Source organism: Dama dama, chromosome 17, assembly GCF_033118175.1.
Source record: "Dama dama isolate Ldn47 chromosome 17, ASM3311817v1, whole genome shotgun sequence".
Taxonomy (NCBI): domain Eukaryota; kingdom Metazoa; phylum Chordata; class Mammalia; order Artiodactyla; family Cervidae; genus Dama; species Dama dama.
In genome coordinates, this window is record NC_083697.1 from 51,775,001 (window position 1) to 51,799,691 (window position 24,691).

General features: G+C 40.0%; 1 pseudogene; it reads left to right on the plus strand.

The window, feature by feature from the left end:
- Nucleotides 1–19,589, plus strand: part of LOC133071844 (large ribosomal subunit protein uL1-like) — a 46,639-nt pseudogene extending 27,050 nt beyond the window's left edge.
- The last annotated feature ends 5,102 nt before the right edge of the window (nucleotides 19,590–24,691 follow it).

Consider the following 24,691-nt stretch of genomic DNA (forward strand, 5'->3'; position numbering starts at 1 on the left):
TTTTATTTTCTTTGGGTAAATATTAAGAAGTGCAATTGTTGATTCATATGGTAGTTCTATTTTTCATAGTGGCTGGACCAATCTACAATCCCACCAACACTGCATAAGGATTCCCTTTTGTCCGCATCCTAGAGTTATTTGTATATTTTGATATTAACCCTTTATAGAATATATTGTTGGCAAATACCTTCTCCCATTCAGTAGGTTACCTTTTCATTTTGTTGGTAGTTCTGTTTGCTGTTGAAAAGCTTTTTAGTTTGGTGTAGTCCTTTTTTTTCCTTGCTTTTGTGCCCTTTTCCTAAGAAGGCATATTAAAAAAAAATATTACTAAGACAAATGTCAAAGAGCATATTGCCTATGTTTTCTTCTGGATGTTTTATGGTTTCATGTCTTACAGTGAGGTCTTTAATCTATTCTGAGTTTAATTTTGTATATGGTTTGAGAAAGTAATGAACTATTTAGATACTGGTTACCTTAAATTACATAATTTCTCTTTCTTAGGAATTTTAAAGGGAACCAGGAACCAAAGGGGATAAGAGAATAGCCACCTTTGGCCAAGAAAATGCCCACGCTATTAATAAAATACCTGAAAGCTTAAAAAAGCTAGTGGGAGAACAGACAGTAAAGAAATTAAGATAGAGCAAGCATTTGTAAGTAATTATAGGGGCCATGAAGCTCCAGTACTTTGGCAACCTGATGCAAAGAGCTGACTCATTGGAAAAGACCCTGATGCTGGGAAGGATTGAAGGCAGAAGGAGAAGGGGACGACAGAGGGTGAGATGGTTGGATGGCATCATTGACTCAATGGACATGAGTTTGAGCAAACTCTGGGAGATAGTGAAGGTCAGGGAAACATGGTGTGCTGCAGTTCATGGGGTCGCAGAGAGTCAGACATGACTGAGCGACTGAACAACGGCAACCACATTACTGCAATCAAAGTGATAGGCAAGTCTAACACTTCCCAAGCTTTCTGTGTCCTTTTTCCCCATTGAGTATTTTTTTTTGTTGTTGTTGTAATCATACTTAAGACAAGATCTACTCTCTTTACTTTTTGAGTGCACAGTATTGTAGAGCAGATCTCTAGAACTTATTCATCTAGCATAACTGAAATTTTATGTCCAGTGAACAATTCATTTTTCCAAAGTCTATATCCTCCATTTGTGAAAATCTATTCTTGATCCATAGCACCTGCTAAGTTGTATGATCCCATAAACCATCTCTGTTCAACTTCTGTTTGAAGTGTGTGCTTTGCCAGCTTGACTTCTACTTCTTGTGGGGTCCCTCTCTAAGCTCCATCACTCATCAGGTGAGAATGGATTGTGCACATAAGTGTATGTGTGTCTGTGTGTGTGTGGTAGAGCTGGGAGGACAGCAGCGGGGGATAAAAGAAGTAAGGGCTGTGCTTGATAAAAAAATACCTGCTTTCACTAATGTTCTATTTTTCTAGGGTCCTATTTCATCACCTCACACTGTCCTATTCAACATTCTAAACTTATTTTTATTCCACTCCCCAGCCTGCACCATCCTATCTCTAGAGATACTATCCACATTCCCACTCATTTTGAACGCAATGTAAAGCATAAAAACTCACACATATGCCTCTTTCTTTCTTATATGTTACTTTCATGTATATTATTCTGTTTAGTTATCTCATTGCTCCTATTTTTTTAAGATGCAAATTATTCCCATTTTTCAGATGAAAAAGCAAATACATAGAGATAAAGGTGATCAACTGGGGATCTCAGGCCAAGGGAGAGAGATTGTATTTGGAATTAAATCTTTTGTTCGGAGTCAATAACAATTGTCTGCAAATTGCTTCATTACATTATGGGCAATGGGGTTGGTAGCCTCTCTCTCTCTTTCCCACTCCTTTCCAGTTCTGGGCTGTTTGACCCAACTAGTCTTAGTTACTATTTTTGAAACATGGCTTAACATTTTTTTTTTTTCCTTTTTGTTTTTTCTTTTAGAGCATCTTTCAATTTCTCTTCTATAACTGGCTAATTTCCTGGAGGACTGCTTAGGTGACCAAACTTCCCACTCCAGCCCACCTTCTTTTTCTCTCTGTAGTTTTGTTCTTTATCTTAGTTAAGTGGTACACTAGCCAGGTGATCATTCAAGCCAAAATTCTCAAAGGTATATCTAAATTCACAAGAAGAACTTGATGTCTTGCATTGGATGATATTAAACAACTACCAGAAAGGGAACCAACTGTGTACTTCCTACAGGCCAGGCTCTGTACGAGGCGAGATAATGAGATTCAGTGGAACAGATTGCTGGAATGATTGGTTCCCATCCTGGAGGAGGTGATGTTGGAGATTAACCTGGAAGGACAGGGATTTAAATAGGTGAAAAGAGGGATTAACAAACCAAGAGAAATATTAAAGAAGGACTTAAGATCAGGTAGCCTTAATGGTTGCATGTCTTGTGTATTTACCGCACTTTTTTTTTTTTTTAAGTCAATCAGTCATGTCTGCCTCTTTGCAACTCCATGGACAATATAGCTACGGAATTCTCCAGATCAGAATACTGGAGTGGGTAGCCACTCCCTTCTCCAAGGTATCTTCCCTACCTAGGAATTGAATCAGGGTCTCCTGCATTGCAGGCAGATTCTTTGCCAGCTGAGCTATCAGGGAAGCTCATTTACAGCATAGGTCTTGTGATTAATTCCCATAATAGATTAGAGTAAGACTAATCTGCTATAAGGTGGCTCAGTGGGAAAGAATCTGCCTGCTAATGCAGGATACACAAGAGTCACGGGTTCAACCCCTGGGTTGGGAAGATCCCCTGGAGAATGAAATGGCAACCCATTGCAAGGCTGCTGGGAGAATCCCATGGACAGAGGAGCCTGGTGGGCTACAATCCATGGGGTTGACTGAGTGACTGAGCCCACACAAGCTGCTATAACAGAGATCTGACAATACAGTGGCTTAATGAATAAGGGATTTTTTTTTTTCTCTCTTATGAAACAGTCCTGTTGCGAACAGTCCAGGTGGGCTGGTCTGCTGTAGTCTGCATGTATGAAGCTGGTTTGATGCCACATTCAGGTTCCAGCCATCGGAAAGGGGAGTGGGGAACACAGAGGAGGCACATTCCATGCCCCACACTAGGTCAAAGGGACAAAAAGAGGCTGGTGTGCAGTCTAGCTAGGCTGCCACACGCTCTCCTTGATTCCATTTCATTCAGCTTGGCAGGTTGAGAGAGTGGATGTGGGGTAAGCTGCAGCCTCATAGCCATCCCAGTGATTTCCTTAATTCCTTTAAAAAAAAAAGTTTTTATTGTTACACCACTGCTTCTGTTTTATGTTTTGGCTTTTTGGCAGTGAGACATGTGGGATATTAGCTCTCTGACCAGGGACTGAACTGGTACCCCCTGAATTGGAAGGTGAATTAACCACTGGATTGCCAGCCAAGACCCTTCCTTCCCTCATTTGAAACTTTACTGGGAGTGACAGTGGGCTCGCTGGGAGCAGGGAGAAGTGTGTGGCAGTGAGAAGAGGAACGATCTTTCACAGAATCAAGAGCCGTGGTGTGAAGCTTACACTATGTTCTTGCTGACTGCCTTGAACAAAGCTGTTCTAGAATCAAACGATCAAAGGAAACTTAATTTGTAGAGGCAACAAATTTAGCAGTGAGATTAGAATGCTGATGACTTAAAATTGTCTTCTGGTAATTTTGCATGAAAACTTTGGCATCTGCTAAGGCTTAAGGTCAGGAAGATCCCCTGGAAAAGGAAATGGCAACCCACTGCAAAATTCTTGCCTGGGAAATCCTGTGGGCAGAGGACTGGAGTGCTACAGTCCATGGGGTTGCAAATGGACACACCTTAATGACTAAACAACAACAACAAGGCTTAAATGCAAATAAAGTGAAGAGATGAGAAAGTAAATGAACACTTGACACATTGAGAGGATGCTCTGATGCGAAAAACTCTCCTAGCCACACACAACTCTCACAGTTCACATTTTATTTCAGGGGCCTATGTGTTTTTGGTTGAGATTTCACTCCAAATACACATCATGCAGTTATGTGTCCTGCCAGAGGAAGCGTTTTCTCTCTTGTAAGCTGGAATGAAGCACATCATTATTTCGCATGGCAGAACCCCGACAGCTCCCAGGCTCTCCTCCACCCGAGTGTGTCTGAGAATTGTTTGTTTAGGAGACGGGAAAGACCTGCTGTTTCATTTGCTTAGAATAATCCCACCACCTGCCTCTGATGGCAGGTGTCGTGGGGTGCAAGGTGAGGGGCCTCCCTTACAAGGATATATCCTGAGAAACGCTGCTAGAATCTGTTCTCAGGTTGGAGAAGGCACACACACACACACACACACACACACACACACACACACACATGCTTTAATACATATAGCACAATCCAAACTGGAGGCAGGGTGGGTCTGGGCACGAGACGTTTTGCTCCTACCTTCTTCCCTGAAGCACACGCCAGTTGGTGGCAGTTTAAAACTTTGTACTTAAGAAGCTTAACTTTTTTTTTTTTTTCCCAAAGAGCAAGACTCTTCTGGGCTGACATCTTCTTCACATGCAGCCTGGTGGGAATGAATCCTGTAAAAATGAGAACCAGGCCATCTCTTATCGTGCCTGAGAGGGTCAGGGAAGGGGCACTTGGCTGCTTCGCCTTGCGATGTTTTCCCTCAGGGTCCCATCTGCCTCATCAAATTCTGCTTCTGACTGGCTGATACCAGACCCCTGGGAGTTGTTCTCGACATGCGAAATCAATAAGCTGAGCTATCAATCTTCCTAGGCTTCCTCAACTGCGAGGGGCTGCCTTTCCTGACTGGGCATTTTGGGAGAAGCCAGAATTCCATTTTTATAGCAGCTCACTTGGTCCTCAGTGAAGTTGGCTAATTCTCAGGATTAATTGCCTCATTAATGAGGGAGATTCACACAGTATATTTGCTTTTAGCCAGGTTGTCAGATACCTTTGAAAGGGTTTAATGTCAATAAAATTTCAATGTAGCTGTTAGTTTAGTTAAGTAAGCATTTAACAACTTCACTTGGGCCCTCACTGCTCTGGGAAAAGACCGAAGCAGGCTATCTGCTAAATTCAGGGTTCCATGGGGACAAGAACTTGAATCCAAGTGTAAAGAGGTTGCTCGATGAGTCTGGGGAAATCGGGAGAGGATACAGGAAAATGAAAATAAATAAGAGCTAGACTGAAGTTGAACATTAGTCATGTATTACCTAGCATGAAATTAAGCATGCCATCTGATTTACCAAATACTTGGTTCAAATTGGAAAGCTTCAGCACTGTGATTTACGGACATCCTTTTTTGCCTTGTTATATCCTGCCCCAGTACATTTATATCTGCTTTTCTTTCTACATCGATGTTTTTCTTTAGGTATTTGCAGTGATTCCCTCTTGAACTTTTTTTGATTCTTGATTTCAGTGTTCCTACCATGGGGAGATTCTTTCATCACCTTGTTAAAAATAGTTCGACCTGTCATCACTCTATCATCTCTTTTTAAAGTACTGACACGTGAGCAGGTGCTTACATGTTTAACATCTGTCTTCCCTGTGGAGCTGGAGAAGGACCAGACTTGTTCTGTTCACAGCCATACCCCCAGAGCCAGGAACAATTCTTGGTATACTGTAACTGCTCGATAAATAAACAACAATTGAATCAATGAAATATTAATGAAAGAAACAATATTAATTATAAGAAAAACTTTCCAAGTACTCTCATCCAGAAAATAAACACCATTAATATGAGGACTCCATCTCATTTCAGATACTGTTCTATATTGTTGCTATTGTGAAAGTGGAAGAGTTAGTTGCCCAGGTATGTCCAACTCTTTCCCGCCAGTCTCCTCTGTCCTTCGGATTCTCCAGGCAAGATTACTGGAGTGGGTTGCCATTCCCTTTTCCAGGGGAACTTCCCAACCCAGGGATTGAACTCATGTCTCCAGCCTTGCAGGCAGATTCTTTGAGCCACATCTGAGGCACCAGGGAAGCCCCCTTGCTGCTGTTCAGCTGTTGTTGTTCAGTCGCTAATTCATGTTTGACTCTTTTCAAGCCCACGGAGAGAAGCACTCCAGGCTTCCCTGACCTTCACTCTCTCTCTGAATCTTCTCAAACACATGTCCATTCAGTCAGTGATGCCATCCAACCATCCAACCACCCTCTGCCACCCTCTTCTCCTTTTGCCTTCAATCTTTCCCAGGATCAGGGTCTTTTCCAATGAATCATCTATACATATTTCTATTAAACTAGGATACGGCTATCAGTGCTCTTTTAAGAGTGTTTTAAATTTAATTTCATTTGATTGAACAGAAGAAAAAAATGAAGATAAAAGGTGAAATTTTAAACAGATTTTTTTTTTTTTTACTGTAAGATGTTATTTCCTAAAATATTCCACTAAAGAGATTATGCAAGATATTGACAAGTTGGAATACTATCATTTCTTGAAAAAATTACATTTGGAGTTGAGTTTCTGCCATAAAAGATTAGTATTCTCATATTCCCTCTTTCCCAATTTTTAAAGTTATTTCTCTTATAGTGTTCATAGCTTACTTTTTCTTTATTATCTGTAATTCAAACAATTGTCCAGTGGTTTTTTTGGTTTGTTTGTTTGGTTTTTTTTGGTTTGTTTTTAAAAGGAGTCCCTACCCACCATCAGTCCTTTCTTGCTGGCCCTCTGCCATCCCTGAGGTTAACATTTGCTAAAACTCTCACTTAACTGGATTCCCTTGGCAAGTGGATTTTTCCAGCAGGCCATGGGGTGGCAGTGTGGCCTTGCTATTAAGAGGGAAGTTTCTAGAGTCACCACCTGGGGTTAACATTTCAGCTCCGCCATTTCCTAGCTGTGTGACCTTGGGAAAGTTCCTTACTTTCTCTGTATCTTAGTTTCTTTATTTGAAACGTGGATAATAATAGAACCTGCTCCATAGGGCTAGGCTGCTGTGCTGCGCTCAGTCATGTCCCACTCTTTGCGACCCCATGGACTGTAGCCCAGCAGGCTCCTCTGTCCATGGAAGTTTCCAAGCAGGAATACTGGAGAGGGTTGCCATTTCCTCCCCCTCTTCCCCACCCAGAGATGCAACCTGGGTCTCCTTTGTCTCCTGCATTGCAAGCGAATCCGCCTGCAATGCAGGAGACCCCGGTTTGATTCCTGGTTTGGGAAGATCCTCTGGAGAAGGGAAAGGCTACCCGCTGCAGTATGGGGTCGCAAAGAGTTGGGCACGACTTTCACATCACTTCACACATAGGGACATGGATGAGACAGTGCTCTTCACACAGTCCTTGGCACCCCAAATAGCTCTCACCCTGCCTGACTGTGGAGTCCAACAGATCAAAGATTCTTTCTTCCCTAGACCTCACACTTGAGATACACAAATACTGCCCTTTGCTCTTCCCAATCCCTTCCAATTAGGACTTGTGAGTTCAAACGTCAGGCTGTCTATGACACATACAGCACTGAAACTGACCGACAGGGGGCAGAGGCAGCCTGTGGAGGGAAGCCAAAGGCGGCAGCGGGAGGTGGCCCGGTGCTGTTGAACCATTTTGGAATCGTCCTCGAAGGTCTGTAGCTTGGGATGCAGCCGGAGCCTGTATCTGACAAGTTTATTTCCACAGTTGGATGTGATTTGCCTTAATGCTGGTATCCCTCCTGCCAAGGTGCATGCTGTTTGCTCAGATGTTGGTCACATTTTGATAATCATTTAATCTTTATTTATTCTGTGCACCCTGTGGTGTAGATAATCATCTCTGGCTGCCAGAGGAGGAGACCTGCTAGAGTCAATATGGAACCTGAGTACCCTTTTCCAATGGGATTCTTTTCAAGAGATGGATGTGTCGATTTAAACGGAAAGTTTCTCACAAAAGTAATTTTAACACAGGACAGGCATTTTAAAACTTATGGCAAATGAAAAATATGGGGGAAATTTTCTTTATGTTTTCTCTTAGGAAATTCTGATTAAGGCTCCTTTTTTTTTTTGTTTGTTTGTTTACTACTATGCTTATGTTTTGGTAATTTCTCTACTGTTAATTCTTGACATAAATATACTTGAATTTATCTATTTCCATAACTGAATTAGAGAGATGAGGAAATTGAGAAGAGTAAACTAGTATAAAGGATTTTCAAATTTCTTTAGTGAATTCCTGGACCTATTCTCAAAAGAAATTGGCATTATAAATTTAATTCAGTATGTGTAATTTTTTAATTTAAGAAATATTTTTTTTAAGGATTTGTTATAAGGGTTATGGTGAGTGAGTGAGTGAGTGAGTGAAAGTCACTCAGTTGTGTCTGACTCTTTGCAACCCCATGGACTGTAGTCCATGGAATTCTCTAGACCAGTATACTAGAGTGGGTAGCCTTTCCCTTCTCCAGGGGATCTTCCCAACCCAGGGATCGAACCCAGGTCTCCCACATTGCAGGTGGATTCTTTACCACCTGAGCCACAAGGGAAGCCCAAGAGTACTGGAGTGGGTAGCTTATCCCTTCTCCAGCAGATCTTCCCGACTCAGGAATCAAACAGGGGTCTCCTGCATTGCAGGTGGATTCTTTACCAACTGAGCTATCAGGGAAGCCCCAGGGTTCTGGTGGTTTAATAAAAATAAACAAGGATGCTTTCTATATATATATATTTTTTGTTTAAACAGTACTTAAATAGTATTAGATTTAGGTATTTCTATTTGACTCATGAGCTTTTAAAAAGTAATTTTTTAATTCTCAAAAGAACTTTGTATATTTTCTTCTTGGATATACTTATCAATTTCCTACCATAGTACTTTCAAAATATATGGATTTTTCTTTTCTAAAAAATTGTATTTATTTAAAAAAACATGGTTTATTCTTAATCAAGAAAAACATTACTTGGGACTTCCCTAGTGGTCTAATGGTTAGGACTTGATGCTTTCACTGCCATGGCCCTGAGTTCAATCTCCAGTCAGGGAACTAAGGTCCTGCAAGCTATGGGAGTGACCAAAAATTAAAATTAAAATAAATAAAAATAGATACTTAAAAGAAAAACATTACTTGAACTTTAGACTCTTGCCTATGAACATTATCTTCTTTAGTCTGTGAATCAGAAGTTCAGTCAAGGGAGGTAATGCAGACAGAAAATAGAGTGAAGGGCATTTGAGAGGTTCTTTTGTTCCAAATCATCAGAGTTTGGGGTGAGTGGACCTCAAAGCCTTGACTTTCTGCTTGACACTGAGTTGGATTTTGTGCCCCCAGCTTACACTGACAGATGTAATCAAAGTTTTGTAGAGGGATTGCTGAAGACATTGTACTCTGTGTTACTCTGTATCCTCTAGGTAGACCTAGACAACTCTTTCATTTAGAACTGTGCTGTCCGCATGTGAAATATGGCTCATGCAATTCAGAAAATAAATTTTATTTAATTTTTAATTAATTTAAATTTAAAGATGAATGTTCAGCGATTGGAAAAGCTTTACGCATGTTGGAATAATTTGGTTATGTGAATCTGCTTTTTCCACTGCACTGTGCTGTCCTTAGTCGCTTAGTTGTGTCCAACTCTTTGCGACCCCATGAACTGTAGCCCAGGCTCCTTTGTCCATGGGGATTCTCCAGGCTCCTCTGTCCATGGAGTGGGTTGCCATGCCCTCCTCCAGGGGATCTTCCCAACCCAGGGATCGAACCCTGGTCTCCTGCATTGCAGGCAAATTCTTTACTGTCTGAACCCAGGGAACCCACTGTACAGTTTGTGAAATCGAGATATATTAGGTTGGTGCAAACATAATTGCTGTTTTTGCATTGTTGAAATTTGCTGTTTAATATCAGAATACATTCTTAACTGTGGTTATTTTATAGATCATTTTAATACTCATTTCTCACTTTATGTTTTTTGCTAATGACTTATTATTTGCTATTCATTTAATATTTATTTTAAGCTAGGAAATGATGTTAGACAAAAAGCAAATTTGAGTGACTTTCTTATTCAAGTTCAAAATGAGTCATAAAGCAGCACAGAAAACTCTCAACATTGACAATGAATCTGGCCCAGGAACTGCTAATGAACATACAGTGCAGTGGTGGTTCCAGAACTTTTGCAAAGGAGATGAGTGACTTGAAGATAAGCAACACAGTGGCCAGCCATCCGAAGTTGATGATGACCAATTGAGAGCAATCACGGAAGCCGATCCTCTTACAGCTACACGAGAAGTTGCCAAAGAACTCAACATAGACCATTCTATGGTCATTCAGCAGGTAAAGTAAATTGGAAATGTGAAAAAGCTCAATAAGTGGGTGCCTCATGAGCCGACCAAAAAAAAAAAAAAAAAAAAACGTCTGAAATGTTGTCTTTTTTTCTATGCAACAACAATGAATCATTTCTCTATTGGATTGTGATGTGTGATGAAAAGTGGATTTTATAGGACACCTGCTGATGACCAGCTCAGTGGTTGGGCCAAAAAGAAGCTCCAAAGCACTTCCCAAATCCAAATATGCACAATAAAAGGGTCATAGTCACTCTTTGGTGGTCTGCTGCTGGTCTGATCCACTACAGCTCTCTGAATCCTGGTGAAACCATTACATCTGAGAAGTATACTCAGCAAATCAGTGAAATGCACCAAAAACGGCAATGCCTACAGTTGGCATTGGTCAACAGAAAGGGCCCAATTTAACACAACCGCTTCAAAAGTTGAATGAATAGGGCTATAAAGTTTTGCTTAATCTGCCTTATTCACCTCACCTCTCGCCAACTGACTACCACTTCAACATCTTAACAATTTTTTGCAGGGAAAATGCTTCCACAATGAGCAGGAGGCAAGAGTTCGTCAAATCCTGAAGTATGAATTTTTATGCTACAAGATAAGCAAACATTTTTCTTTGGCAAAAATGTGTTGATTATAATGGTTCCTATTTTGATTAATAAGGGTGTGTTTGAGCCTAGCTGTAATAAAATTCACGGTCTGAAACCACAATGAATTTTGCACCAACATAATAGATCAAGTATTTCCAATGAAAATTTAGTGCCTCTGAGAAATGCTATGAGTGTAAAATGTACATTATATTTTAAAGACTTAGTATGCAAAAAAAAAACCCTGCATGGTTAATTTGTATATTGATTATATACTGAAATGATAATACTTTGAATATATTAAGATTTTATGAAAATTAATGTTATTTTCTTTACATTTTAAATGTATTTATTAGAAAATTTAAAATTGCATATGTGACATTATATTTCTGTTGGACAGCACTGGTAAGTATTAAAGTTTCAGGAAAAAGCTTTGCTTCTTGGATGGAAATTGTATATATTTTTTCTTTTCTCAAAAAAAACCTGGATATTATAATCAAATTTGTTTATCTAAAAAGGTAAATTCTTGGCCACCAGAACCTCACAACTCTATTTTTGGCTCAGTATTACTTCCTCTAAGAACTTATCACTTTCATGGCTTTATTTAATTTATCTCCTGGTCTTATCTTCCTGCTACATCTTTATTTTCTCTTGCTGTGATTTAATTTGGTTTACATCTTATTCTTGTGAACTACACCAAATCATGTTATGGAGAACCCGTCTTCCTCATGCTCTTTGCCATGAACTTGTCTAGGTTACAAGCATGGCAGGTATGGATGTCGGCCTGATGAAGCCCTTAACATTTGGAAGGAAAGTAATAGAAACAAAGGGATTGACATTTTGAAAGCCCAAAGCTCCATAAAACTCAGTTATGTCTGACTCTTTGTGACCCCGTGGACTGTAACCCGCTAGACTCTTCTGTTCATGGAATTCTCCAGGCAAGAATACTGGAGTGGGTAGCCCTTCCCTTCTCCAGGAATCTCCTCAAACCAGGGATCAAACCCAGGTCTTCTCGTTGCAGGCAGATTCTTTATGGTCTGAGCCACCAGGGAAGCCCATAGAACTCAACACAAGTCTTCTATTTCTGAAAGCCACTTCAGGTTTGTGGTCAGTTTCTGGAGCTCTAGAAGTCTTTCCTGGAGTGATTTTTTTTTTTTTCCCCCTCTCCAGGTGACTGTGTGGCTTGTGGTTTTCCAAGGTCCTCTAGGGTTAGATAGCCACCTGTACTCTGCCTTCGGATGTCAGAAATAAGGTTGATCTGGCTGTTTGGAAGTCACTGATATCATGAGGTTATTTAGCACCCAGAAGATAATCAGTATGTATACACTGATTGATGGGCTTGAGGGGAGATGCCCCTGGTAGAATCTAAGTCCCATTTTGATTTTGACAGCTCAGGGCCCACAACTGTGCTTATTCATTTTTCAACAATTTTCTTTGCTGAAAGAAATTTGTGGCCTTTCCTTTTTGGTAAAACTTTTTCTTTAAAGAAGGGTTACAGTTCTTCTAAAGCAGCTGCAACTTTACCAACTTATTTTATTTCAAGAAAATGTAATGAGCATCTATTATGGGCTAAGTGTTTTATGCTAGTCATTGGGAATCCCAAGAAGAATGAGAAACAATGCTTGCCCCAGGGTAACTCAACAGTGCAGTAAGGGAGATAGATATGTATGTATTCAGGTGTAATAAATTATTGAAAACTGAAGATGGTACTTTCCAGAAGTACAAGAGTTGTGATATTTTGTAATGGTGGACTTTGGACCCCAGATGCCATGTTTCATATGTTACCTCTACAACTGTGTATGTGGGAACCGGTTACTTAACCTCTATGAGCCTTACTTTCCCATTTGCAAAATGGAGGTAATCAGATTTAACTCAGGGTTTTTTTTTTTCAATTGAAATATAGTTGCTTTACAATGCTATGTTAGTTTCTGCTGTATGATGAAGTGAATCAGTCCTTTGTATACACATATTCCTTCATTCTTGGATAGACCTCCTTCTCCTACCTTTCTAGGTCATCATTGAGCACCGAACTGAAACTCCTATGCTATCCAGCAGCTTCTTGCTAGCTATCTATTTTATACATCATAGAGTATATATGTCAACCTTAATCTCCCAATTTGTCTGATCCTTCCTTTCCCCTCCTTTGTCCACATGTCCGTTCCCTATGTCTGTGTCTCTATTCTTGCCTCAGAAACAGGTTCATCTGTACCATTTTTCTAGATTCCACATACATTCATTAATATAAGATATTGGTTTTTCTCTTTATGACTTACATCGCTCTGTATGACAGACCCTAGGTCCATCCACAAGGGGTTTTACCATACAGTAGAGGTACGGAGATACAATAGGTCAATGTTTCTGTCTGGCACACAGTAATTGCTCGAGAGCAAATGTTTTTAGAGGGCCCATGCAGCACCAGTCTCTCTGCATGATTATCTAAGGCAATCTAGGGCACAGATACTCTCCCCATTTTATTGATGAAACCGACTTATGGAGGTTAAGTTGTTCGCTCCAACATCCATTGCTAGTGAGCCCCTGCTCATTGAAATTTGAAGCCAAATGGTCTACTCATGGAACTTACTCTCGTAACCACTATTGTACACTGCCTTTCACTGGGATGAGTAATGTCCTCTCATCCCACACTTGAAGGAGTAATTATTTAGAGTTGAGATAATCATGGAAGGTTTCCTGGAGGAATAAGACCTTGAGCCTGGCCTTAGGTATAATAGAAAAACTTTAGTTTTTTTTTTTTTTTCTTTTCTTTCTAAACTCTAGTTTAAACACATGGTATTGTGTTAACACTAGGAGGACAAAGAACAGTATTTTGATTTTTTAAAAATGCCCTGGGGTTGAAACTTATCTGCCAGCTTCCTCCTGATGTTTATTAAACTTGACGATGCTGCATTTGTCTAACCATCACATTTCACTGTTGAATACTGTGAATGACAGCGTCTCCCAGAAGAGCTGTGGTCCAAAGCAGAGGATAAAGCTACGGTCTAGGACCCGTCACTCAGGGTTAGTGCTTTCACCGCCTTTAGCAGGAGATGAAAATCATAGTTTAAAAGGGGGTAGAAGTTGAATTTGCTTCTTCAGGGCTATTCCTAGCTACACAGTAAATGTTCTTAATACTTGATAAATGTCAAAAAAAGCCCCTCCAACTTTGCAGTCTGATAAAATTGACACCTTTCACTTCTCAGGTGAGAACTCTGCCAAGCTATAAGTTTATGTGTTTCCTTGTTGATAATAAACACAGCTCATGATGATGGAAATTTGTCCAGTTAGTACCCACTATGATTATTGGAGAATATTCTTCTAAAGTGATTGACAGCACACAATATACTGAGACCTTTTTATTCCCTGTATTAATATAATATGAACTGTGAGAAGACGAAAGCCTCATTTACATGACCTGAGATAAAAGAAGGTGAAATATTGTAATTATCTTTTCAAGTTAAATTTTCAACTGCTATTTAAATTAACCTAGGCAAAGAGCAAGTTAACCCCAAGGAGCGTTCTTGCCCCATGAAATCTACTTGAGAAATCGGGACTGTTGGCAAACTGGCCAAGCAGTGAGCTATTTCCTGTTGAGATACAGGGGACTTTCTAGGTGGCTCAGTGGCAAAGAATCTGCCTGCCGATGCAGGAGATGCCGAAGAAGTGAATTCGATTCGTAAAATAGAAACACTGATTATTTCACAGCTGGGGTGGTCGGGAAGATCCCCTACAGGTGGAAATGCAACCTACTCCAGTATTCTTGCCTCGAGAATCCCAAGCACAGAGGAGCCTGATGGGCTACAGTACATAGGGTCTCAAGAGTCAGACATTACTTAGCAACTAAATCACCACCACCAGGGTGGGTCAGGAGTCTGGATGAGGCTAATCTGAGTGTCTCTGGTTCAAGGTTGTGTGGTTGTAGCCATGCTGTCGCAGTCCCATCTGAAAGTTAGCTAAGGGAAGGTTTATGTCCAGAACCTCTTAAGTGATTGTAGGAAAGATTTCCTACTTTGCAGCCTGTTGGAGTGACAGCTTCAGTTTCCTGCTGGCTGTTGATTAGAAATGTCTTCTCTCAGTTCTTCATTTTGAGGACTTCATAGGACAGCTTAAAACGTGGCAACTGAATTCCTCAAGGTGAGTGGATGAATGAAGGAAAATGAACATCCAGGACAGCAGCTACAGTTTTCCTATAACCTGATCTCAGGAGGGACATCCCATTACTTTTCTACATTAATTAGAAGCACGTCAATAATTTCAATTTGCCCTTAAGGGGAGAGGATTACGTAAGGCTGTTAAACCAGGAGATGGGGGTCACTGGGGTCATCTTAGAGGCTATCTCCCACAACATCAAATGTTCCTCTAGTTTGTTTACTTCAGGACAGTGAATTAGGATATAGAAAGTGATTATTTTGTGTCTCTAACTAGAGGAAAACAGTAATCTTTACAACAAGATGCTATTTACTTAAGGAAGGTAAATTCCAGCCCTACCTTGAAACATGTGAAATACTGGCAATTGCAGTGATTTTAGAGGACTGTCAGTATATGAAAATTAATTATCATTTGATGTTAAGGATGTAGAGGAGAAGCACAGATGTGCCACCTTATAAACTGAGTTAAGTCTTCTTGGTTGGCTACAGATAGCTTGTAATCACAGTTTATCGATCTTCTGTTTGTTCTGAAGTCACATCAAAACTCGTATCTTTTAGCTTGATTATTACCATAGCCTTTTCCTATACTAGGCATGGTGACAAATGTTGTTATTCTGGGTCAAATAGCTAAGTGGACACAGTCATCTTGGTGCCCTCTTTCCCTTTCTGATTCTCATCATCTCTGCCAAGTCCTGTTGGCAAGAAGAGATATGAAACCAGTAACTTGGAAGCACATCAAAGTATTAGCTCATCCAATGGTATTTGCATTTTAAGCCTGGCTTTGTGGAATGAAATCTTTGTCCCTCTGAGGAAAGAATTTCAGCCAAACAGGTGGGAAAGAACTTTTCTCTCCAGAGAGAGAAGCAGAGGGTAAAAAGCCTCAATTCACATTTAGTAGGAATTACCTGCCCTTCCTAAAGGTAAAGTCCAATTTCTGTTTCCAACCAATGGTCGTGGAGCAGTGTGCTGAGTTGAAGGTCATTACTTTTCTGGTTCACAGCAGATTATACCATTTGTTTTCTGGTACTTAGCTCTTATGCCTTGTGAAGACAAGAAGAAAGGGACATCTTGAATTGCTGGAGAAGAGCTCTATTCTTTCTTTTATAAAGAGCAGAAATGGTGAATAAGGTGGGTTTGGTGATGGGAAAGGAAATTAACATAAATTATGTGCTGTGCATGTCATGCTTTGCTTTTATCCATGAGAAGTAAATGTTAGTATTTCTAGTTTTCACATAAGAAAACATGTATTTAATAAAATTGGGTGATTTTCTGCATCCTCAAAATCGGGATAATGCTAGGCTTTCCCTCATAGGGTTAATTGGATGAACAGCTAAAAGTGTTGGTTAAAGACTTGTGTTGTTCTCATCACTATTATTGCAGTTTGACAAAGTCACACAGGTAGAAATTAGCAGGATGAGGCTATGAACCAAGATACCTTATTCAACCTTTCCTGCTTCCTCTAAAATAAGTAATTTGATAGTTGGTGATAGGAGGTTGATTCAGGTGGGTGAGAGAGCAAGGGAGAAAGGAAAGAATTGCAAGTAGTAGAGGAAAGAGGCTGTGAGATGGTTTATGTGACAAGAGCAGCTGAGGAGTGTAGGAGTTATATAGGCAGACATGAATTGCTGGAGGGCTTTAAAGTCAACTGTGATTTATTTGAATTTGATATGGTATTGAATGCCAAGGGAGGATGTTGGGAGAATGCATTATTTGGTCAAAGCAGGGGTGGGGAAAAAGTTTTATGGGTGACATTCTCAGCTATTAATAAAGAAGGTCAGAGGACGAGAGGCTTCTTTAAAAAATAAACCAAGACCTGGGATAGGAAGAATAGCTGACAAGTAATACCTTTGTTGTTTTTTAGCCAATAAGTCATGCCGACTCTTTGGTGATTCTGTGGACAGACTCCTCTGTCCGTAGGATTTCCCAGGCAAGAACACTGGCGTGGGTTGCCATTTCCTTCTCCAGGGAATCTTCCTATCTCAGGGGTTGAACCTACATCTCCTGCATTGGCAGGCAGATTCTTTACCACTGAGCCACCAGGGGAGACCCAGGATAGGAGGAAATAGCAGGTAGATGATACCTTAGATGGGCTAAATAAACATCAGACTGCAAAATGTTGCCTTAGTTTTTGGGCATTTCCCCCACTAGACTTCGAGTCTATGACGGGTTCCATTGTGATAATGTGATTGGCACCTGGGGACGATATCCAGGCACTATGGGAATGAGTGGTTTTGCATGGAGCCAGAAATCCAGCGAGAGTTACCAACACATCTTCCCAGTTTGATATTTGCCAGTAATGAGGACCAAATGAGGTGTGGGTTCCTGCAAAAGACTGCACAGATGAAGTTTGCAGAATTCAAAAAGTAGAATTATCCACAGAGACAGGGTGATTGCCAGACTGAAAGTATGGTGAAGAGCTCTGTGATTTAAGACTTCATGACTTAACATTGGAGCCAAGATGGATTAATGTGAATTAGAGGCAGTGGAAAGTGCTGTGATGGAGAAGAGGGTGCCTGCAGTGACAAGGCTCCAGTCTTTTTCTTTTTTAAAAGTTCATTCTCCCTTATTTATTTATTTTTTTTTCTTTTTGCCAAGCCACAGGGCATGTGGGATCTTAGTCCTCAGGACCAGAGATGGAACCTGTGCCCTCTGCAGTAGAATGATGGTGTCTTAACCACTGGACCACCAGTTAAGTCCCAGAGGGTTCTAGCCTTGAAGGGACTTTAAGCAAAGCTACATGTTGGGTTTTGTTTAGTGGAATAGAGCGGTGAGTGCTATGCTCCTGTCCTTCATGTAGTGGAGAAATGCCCACTCCAGTGTGCTGAGAAGCGGCGTAGACCCTGTTTGCATGCACTAATTGATTTCCTTTTCAGGGAGATACCACCTTTTATCAGCAGGGCCACAGTTTTCAAGATGCTGGACCATGGGAGGAAGTATTATGTTCATCTGTGCCTTCCTGAGAGTTGACTAGGTTGATTCGTTGGTCTTCCTCCTCCACCTTCAGTTTCAGTCAATTTCTGAGCTCATTCAGACCTGGGCTGGAAATGTATCAGCAACTTGAGTTTCTCTGCCTGGTGGCATCTGGACATTTTTCGGTCACAGAATCGTAAGCCTCAAGGATAAGCCCTTCCTTCCTCACTCCCTCTGAGGGACCTGCTTGTGGCATCTCCAGCCTCTGACTGGATGTCCTGTGAATCAATAAACCATCAGGAACCTTCTATAACTGGAGACATTATTTTTAGTGGAAACTTTTGTTTTGTTACTTGTTGCAAAGTATCCTTTCAGATCCTGGCAACTTCTTGAGCCACCTTACTTCATGCATATCTTCTCAGTAGTCAAGATATGGAAACCTGAGGATCTATCAGTGGATGAATGGATAAGAAAGATATATATATATATATGTATATACACAGCATATATATATATATACACACACAGTATATACATATATATACACAGTATATATATATATACACACACAGTATATACATATATATATGTATGCATACATATATATGTATGCATACATATATATACATACATATATACACACAGCATATACATATATATACACAGTATATATATATATATATATATATATACATACATATATATACACACAGTGGAATTTATATAGCCATAAAAAAAGAAATGCTGTCATTTATGACAACATGGATGAAACTTGAGGGCATTATGCTAAGAGAAACTAAACAGAGAAAGATGACTACTGCATGATATCACTCATATGTGGACTTTAAAAAAAGGTTATTTATTTATTTGGCTGCACCAGATTTTAGCTGTGGAATATGAATTCTCAGTTGGGGCCTTTGGGACCTAGTTCCCTGACTAGGGTTTGAAACCCAGCCCCCTGCATTGGAAGTATGGAGTTTTATCCACTGGACCACCAGGGAAATCCCCATATGTGGACTCTTAAAAGAAAAAAGAAAAAAAAAGCTCTTTTCCGGTTATCGCAGTGTAGGGAACCACAAGCAGCAAAGTCTCCTGCGACACCCTCTACGAGGCGGTGAGGGAAGTCCTGCACGGGAACCAGTGCAAGTGCAGGAAGTTTTTGGAGACTCTGGAGCTTCAGATCAGTCTGAAGAACTATGACCCTCAGAAGGACAAACGCTTCTCGGGCACCGTCAGGCTTAAGTCCACTCCCTGCCCCAAGTTCTCCATGTGTGTCTTGGGGGACCAGCAGCATTGTGATGAGACCAAGGCTGTGGATATCACCCACATGGACATTGAGGCGCTGAAGAAACTCAACAAGAATAAGAAACTGGTCAAGAATCTGGCCAAGAAATACGATGCCTTTTTGGCTTCAGAGTCTCTGATCAAGCAGATCCCCCGAATCCTGGGCCCAGGCCTGAACGAGGCTGGTAAGTTCCCTTCCTTGCTGACCCACAATGAGAACATGGTGGCCGAAGTTGATGAAGTCCACGATCAAGTTCCAGATGAAGAAGGTGCTGTGTCTGGCAGTGGCTGCTGGCCACGTGAAGATGACAGATGATGAGCTTGTGTACAACATCCACTTAGCTGTCAACTTCCTGGTGTCATTGCTCAAGAAAAATTGGCAGAACGTCAGGGTCTTGTACATTAAGAGCACCATGAGCAAGCCCCAGCGTCTGTACTAAGGCACAGCTTAATAAACCATACTAAACCAAAAAAAAGAAAAAAAAAGTCTAACTTTTAAGAAGAGAGTAGAAAGCAGTTGCCAAAAGCTTAGGGGTTGGGGTTTATCAGAAGTAGAGGAAATAGAGAAAGATTGCTAAATGGGCGGATTTAACGTATTACATGGTGACTATAGTTGGTAACATTATATATCTATCTAACATTGTATATCTTGTATTACATACTATATATAACTTATTACATGATATTTTGTTATATATAAGTTGTATTATATAATCAAAGCTTTCTAAGAGAGTAGAACTTGGATGTTCTCACCAAAACCAACCCCCCAACATGCATATGTTAATTAATTAGATGGTAGAATCCTTTCACAATGTGTACTTATGTCATATATATGTATATCATATCACCATGGTGTATATTTTAAATATCTTACTGTTTTCATTGTCAATTACATGTTAATAAAGCTGGAAAAAGTCCAATTCTTTATTGCTATGTCAAACTGTGGATTTTCCTGGTGGCTCAGTGGTGAAGAAGCTGCCTGCTAATGCAGGAGATGCAGATTCAGTCCCTGGGTAGGGAAGATCCCCTGGAGAAGGAACTGATAACCCACTGCAGTATTCTTGCCTGGGAAATTCCAAGGATCGGGGAGGCTGGCAGCCTCAGTCCATGGGGTCGCAAAGAGTCAGACATGACTTAGCAACTGAGCATGCATGCATGTGAGTACACACACACATCAAAATGTCTCCTTGACAACAGCTAAGCCATCAGAAATAAGTTAAATTATGTTCAGTGAATTCTGCTCGAAAATGTAGGCAAGGAACTAATATACTTTAGGTATATTTAAGCAAAACGCTGACACCTAATCATGTAAGCTTTAGTTATCTGGATAAACCACTTAAGTGGACTAGACAGACAGAAACAAGGAGCCACTGTGATACTGTGTCATATTAGGTGCCCTCTAAGCAATTACATCAAATATTGAAAAGTCACTTTTAATTTTGTCCCTCAAGAGGTGACATCAGCCTTTTGCTTCTCATTCTCAGTAGAGATCTATTCACAGTGTCTTGGATCTTTGCAGAATCTCTCAGTTCCTTGTTCAGACCCCATGTTTACTTTATTTCCCCAGTTTATGAAATTTGAGGTCATGATGCTTTTTTTAAAAATAGTATCAAGGTTGTTAAGATTTCAGTAAATGAACTTTCACAGATCTAGATACAAGTTTTCTGTAGCACAATGAGAATGCCTTTAAAGTCAGTCTGCGAGGTTTGACACAGTCTGTGTCAACTACAAATTTCTAGATACTTATTCTGAATTCTTTATCTGATGTCAGAAGTTGTTCATTTGTCTTCTCTTAACCTCTTTTCTTCCCTTAAGTTGTATACTTCTTCCCTGACATAACATCAATTTCTTCAGCACTGCAGTTTTGATTTGTCCATGAAATAAAGGTCTGTGCTCCTCTACATAATCCTTCAGAATATTTTTTCCTGTTTTATAAAATGCCTTGATTATTTCTGAAATCATTCTGAGCATCTATAATATGAACGTTCCATTTGCCTTTGGACACTTAGATAATTTTCTGAAAACCCTGAATAGTAAGGATGGTTACAAACCCACAATTTAGTCTTAAAGCTAGTATCAAAATCCAAATTCTGCTAAGACACATTCTAAAGAGTATTTCTATTGACTATTAAAATAACGGAGCGTTTTATTTTAAAAACAGCCACTTTGCTTTTGAGTGCATTTTGTGTTTATGTTTGAACAATTTTCCATTTCTCCCCTTCCTTCCTTCTTGCCTTCTTTTCTTCCTTCCTCCCTCCCTCCCTTTCTTATTTCCTTCCTCCCACAAATAGTTATCAAATACCCACAGTCGGCAAATCTTGCTCTAGACACAGGTGTGTTTCAGGAAGAACAGAATGTCAGTGTGGCTGGGACAGAGTAAGGAAGTGATGGTAGGAGGTGAGGCTATAGAGGTGGAGAGGTGACAGTGAACAAGATCTTGCAGGGTCTTAGAGGCCATTGTAAAAATATCACCTTTTGTTCTGATGAGTGGGGCTGTCAGAAGGTTTGAACAGCAAGGTGACATCATCTAGTTCACTGTATCATTTTGTTTGTTAATATGTTGAGAATAGACTCTAGAGGGAGGACAGACAGATGCAGGAAGCCTAGCTAGGGAACTATCATAATAATCTAAGCCAGAGGTGATGCTTTTTGGACCAGGGTGGAAGTAGGGAGAAGTGGTCAATGCTGGATGTATTTTGGAGGTAGAATCAATAGGATTTACAGTTAGAATAGACATGATGAGGAGAGTAGATGAGGGGAAGACAGGAGTAAGAGGGTGATTCCAAAGAGTTTGAATTGAGTAATCACAAAAAAGAAAAGAGTTGCTATGATGAGGCAGGAAGAATGAGGTTTAGTTTTAGACATGATGGGTTAGAGATGCCCGTTAGGTGTCTAGGTGGAGATATTTTACCTACATGTGGTGGTTTAATTGCTGAGTCATATCCGACTCTTGCAACCCCATGGATTGTAGCCTACCAGGCTCCTCTGTTCATAGGATTTCCCAGGCAAGAATACTGGAGTGGGTTACCATTTCCTCCTCCAGGTTCCATATATAATTGGTATTTAAGACCATGAGAATAAATGAGATGTCTAAGTGAATGATGATAGGGAAGAGTTTCCTGTGTTTGGAGGGTAGGGGGAATAAGGAGAAATCAGCCAAAAAAGAAGTGATTAAATGAAGAAAATGTTTCAAGGAGCAGAAAGTAATAAACTATGCCACATCCTGCACTTAGATACACATGAGGACTGAGAGCTGTCCCTTGGACACGAAAATGTGGAGAACTGATAAAAATCTGCAACAATAGACAGTTGCATTGACCTGTTTTGCTGGAAAGAAATGCAGAAGGTGGGATAGTTGAAGATGAGACTCTAAGGTAAATTGATATTTAACTAATGTCATCAGAATCAACTACAAGAGAAGGTGGCAATCTGAGTGACCCAGGATATTCTAACTGCTTTTCATGTTGTCTGAGAGGATGGGTATATTGGACAGTATGAATCTTCTGAGATTTATCAATCATCAAAATTGGACTTTCAGGTCTTGAAACTTCAGTGATGAAGGGATTTTGCTAAGAGAATATCTCTGTCATTGACTAGACTCTTAGGGCTCAATCTAATTAGAATCTTGATAAAAAGCATTAAATATGCTTTCAGCTACTTTGATTGATTTTTGAATTAAATTATTAATTCATTTGTTCAAAATACTTATTAAGTGGAAATGGCAACCCACTCCAGTATTTTTGCCTGGAAAATCCCATGGATGGAGGAACCTGGTAGGCTACAGTCCATGGGGTCACAAAGAGTCGGACATGACTGAGCCACTTCACTATGTATGTGTGAGTCAATTGTTAAAGACAGAAAGATGAGTGTGGTGTAATCTTGAAGGGATAAAGACATAAACCGATAGTGACAGGATAAACTGTTTAGGGCTACAATAGAGGGACTTCAAAGGCACTTCAAAATGCTGTAGTAACAGTAAAGAGCAGAACACAGCAGGATTAGCTGAGAGTTTATAAGGCAACCAAAAAGAGAAAGGGGATTTAGACCTCCAACAGGCAGTTGGATTGGATAATGTTGAGTGGTCCTTGAAAATTTGAACTTCATGAAAACAGTGAATGCAGTCCTCCCTCTGGGCAAGAAGAGTCAGACTCACATGTATATGGGAAAATCTTTATCAAGATTTTCAGTTATCTCCGGTCAAGACAAGAGAGGCTGTATAGCCCCATGTTTGACAACACAGCTGGAGGAAGGTCAAGTGATGCCCCAGGACCAGATCAGCAAGGGTTCTCCTTTACCCTTCCATCACTTAGAATAAGAAGCTTAAGTACCGGTTACACAATCAGCTGATGAGTTAAATGCTAGCCAGACCCAGCCAGCTGTGTTTACAAACAAAGGGGAGTGGAAACTCTCATTTCATGAAATGGAAACAACGTTATGTCTAAGTACACCTTCAAACCAAAATTTTAAACTTTAATTACTCACCATGTCCCCCAAAACTTTTTTTTAAAGCAATATGAAGTTAAACATAACAAAGACAATGATAAAGAAAAAACCCCAGTAAAGCTGAGATTGACTGTGAAAGAGTTAAGGACACGTCAGCTAGGGAGAAAAGCTCCGAGGTGCCTCCCTTCCCTTCCCTTTGTACCCTAAGGACATATTTATTTTGTTTAATGGTGAATTCACGTCTCTTGTTTAATGCTGGTAGACAGCAACATGAATCAGATTTGAAGGTTTAAGGAGATAGTTATTATACATGGCTGAGCCCAGAGGGAAAGCCAGGATAATCATGGTGCTTTGAAAGGATGTAGATCTGGGTATTGATTAAGCAGGTTTTCCTTGTGATATGCTAAGAGCTCAAGACCTGGCAATTACTTCTTTGGACAACAACCACATTCTCAATAGCACTACAATTCCAGGATGAAGAAGAATTAACTTTTTGTAGAGAACTTAATATATATTTGATATTGAGCTCCATATTTATCATGAGTTATCTCACTGAAACTGCATAACAAATTTTCAGTGTAAGTAATATTGCTATTCATACTTTATAGATGAGGAAATTGAGCATCAGAGAGGTCAAATGGAGGGGGCATTTCAATTCAGGTGTGTTTGGTTCAGTTTCTGTGCTACAAAGTTTTCTGTGTCCATGATGCATCTTGCCTGTTACTTTGTAAACTCCTTTCATTGGAATTGCATCTAGTTGACCCTCATAACTCTCCTGATGCCTACTATTGTAGTAAGCTTATTGAATAAATGAATGAATGAATGGATGGATCCTGCTTCAATGATGACACTTTCCCTTAAGAACTAGTATTTTATAATTCCTAAGTCAATAGCATTTTATTTGTATCAAAACTCTTGGAAAAAGGCAATAATAAAGTAACAAACAACTATCTATATTAGTTTCAACATCATCATATTTTCAGTGTTGCTCTAGGATTTCTCATTTAAAAAGGCAAAAGTCTCATTAAGCAAGAATCTTGCAACTAGCAGTGTGCAATGTATTTGTATATATAGTTTTTTTTCCTCTGTGTTAATGTTTTGTGCTCTTAATTTTTATCTCTAACACAGAATTAAA